This window comes from Gracilinanus agilis, chromosome 4 (genome assembly GCF_016433145.1).
Source record: "Gracilinanus agilis isolate LMUSP501 chromosome 4, AgileGrace, whole genome shotgun sequence".
NCBI classification, from domain to species: domain Eukaryota; kingdom Metazoa; phylum Chordata; class Mammalia; order Didelphimorphia; family Didelphidae; genus Gracilinanus; species Gracilinanus agilis.
The window spans coordinates 472,122,148-472,124,638 of NC_058133.1; the positions used below are offsets into that span (position 1 = coordinate 472,122,148).

Consider the following 2,491-nt stretch of genomic DNA (forward strand, 5'->3'; position numbering starts at 1 on the left):
AAATCACCCTAGTCAAGGACATCAGATTTGATCTGATGAGTGTCCACCACTGAGAAGTGTAACAATAGCAACTCCTTTCCAAACAACTAGTGGCTTTGCTAGAGGCTCTGCTACTCCCTGTTTTCTTTCTTTTTTTAAACAATCTTTATTTCATTAACAGTGAAAATAAATCAAAAGTTTGTATTATAAAAATCATTTTAAATTATTTTTCTTGAATAAACATTGACAAAGTGTCAATAATCAGGATACATTCCACATTCGTTTCCCATGTTGGATATGCCAGCTATTTCTCCCATTCTATTCTCTCCCATATATGCAAAGCTCCCCCAATTCTTGTAGCTGTTATTCACCTCTCCTTGGTTCTCTGTGCAATGGGTGGTTGAAAAATTGCTGAAGTTTTTCTGTAACACTTGGTCATATTTGTTCATGCTGATATGACCTTCAGAGACTCCTCCATAACCCTCATTCAGCTCCTGGCTAGGCAGATTGCCATAAGTAGACTGGTTTAACAAACTATGCCTCCTCTCATTTGGGGATCATAAGCACGGCTGTCTACTTCTGTTGTAGAATTCAAGAAGAGCTCTATATATCTGAGTTGCGTATTTGCTTTGTCTTTAGACATAGCTGCCACAGCATCTTCATGAGTAGCAAATTCAACATCTGCTTCTTCAGTCACTCTGCCATCAGATCCAATTTTAATGTATGCTCCTACTGGTTTGAATGGTGAGAAAAAATCACAGATATCATTTTCAGTAGCTTTGGAAGGTAATCCTCTCATGTGCACATAATGGCCTGCTGGACTCTGGTGAAAGATAGACCAACTATCTCCGTAGCTGAGATCAGACATCGCCAAATAGTAATTAAGGTATCTCCCAAAGCAATAGTCATGATTATACCAGTTGTAGTCATCATAGCCTCTGTACCCAGCTTCATAGGCACCACATCTCATTCCTGCAACCCCAACTCCTCTCCCAAGAGTGTTATAGCCTCTGCCAGCCTGGGGTCTGTCATAAAGACCTGGATGTTGCATAGCCATCAGCTTTCAAGGAGGATCATAATGTATCTGAGCTTCTGCCTGGCTGCTCTTGAAGATTTCAATGTACCTGTGCCCTATTCTTTCCTTATGTTTCTTTAGAGCCTTTTCAGCTATTTCCTGTGAAGCAAACTGCACGAAGGCTTCACTGCTGTTCCTTCCTTGGAAGTCTACTGGCAATGTTATCCCATTTGGCATAATATCCAGCCCTGAAAAAAACTGAACAATTTCTTCCTTGTTATACCTACATGGGAGATCTCTAAGGTTCACAAAGCCATCACTGGCAGTGGTCAAGACTATTTGGAGCAGTATGCTTCAACACCCAGGCCATTTCAATGTTGTTTGACTTGAATACTTCCACATATCTGTATCCCATAGTTTCTCTATCTTTTTTCAATGCCAATGTGACTTCATCTTGAGATTCAAGTTCAACAAATGCCTCTCCACTTGGTCTGCCCTCTCTGGTATAGATGAAATGAATGCCTGCTGCTCCATTTTGAATTTTGCATTCTGAGAAGAATTGTTGGATGTCACTGGCTGAGCATGACCATGGCAAGCCCCAGACCTTCACCACAAAGCCTTCTTCTCCTTTGGTGCTCAGCATCATCTTGTCTAGTTAGTAGCAGCAGCAGCTTGAAATGTGACTCTGGATCCTTGACTTTAGCTTCTCTGTGGCATACTTCACATGGGCCTCTGCAGCTTCTCTAATTCTGAGATCATTTGCTGAAGGATGATGTTCTGTTGGGCCATATGAGTCTGGTTCTCTGTGAAGTCTCTTCAGGGTTTGCCCAGACCTTCTTTTGATCTTCCAGTATTTGTACCCACTGTTGTTCTGCTAGAAGGAACTGTTGCTGCCTTGCAAAGTCCCACAGGATGCTTTGCTTCCAAATTTCTGCCTGTACCTCATTAGACCATTCATCAGGTGCTGGTCCAGTTCCATCAGCAAAGGAAGCTGAAAGACTCCTGTTTTCTTTTTTTTAAATCCCTTATCTTCCACTTTAGAATCAATGCTATATATTGTTTCCAAGGCAGAAGAGTAGTAAGGGCTAGGCGAAGAGTTAAGTGACTTGCCCAGGGTCACCCAGTAGGGAAGTGTCTGAGGTCAAATTTGAACCCAGGGCCTCCCATCTCTGGACCTGGCTCTCAATTCACTGAGCCACCTAGATGTCCCCTTTCCCATGTTTTCTAACATCATCTCTTTCAAGACATGTTTTCTTCCCCTTCCTCCTAAAAGCTCAACACCAGCCCTGGAGAAAAGCATGAATTCTGGACTAAGCCACAATGTTCCTGATCTCCCAATCCCATTCTCTAAAAAGTAATCGAAGAATCATGAGGCCTGTAAAGCTGCTGCTGCTGGCTTTGGTTCTGCCATGCTGGCCAATTGGTCAGGCCCAGGACCCAGCAAGCCACTGGCCTTTGAAAAGCCTGGCAGAAGAGTGGTCATTAGATAAGCCCAGT

The 2,491-nt window shown here is 42.9% G+C and overlaps 1 pseudogene; it reads right to left on the minus strand.

Moving 5' to 3' along the window:
- Positions 1-233: 233 nt before the first annotated feature.
- Positions 234-1,640, minus strand: LOC123247234 (annotated as a pseudogene).
- Between the last annotated feature and the right edge of the window lie 851 nt (positions 1,641-2,491).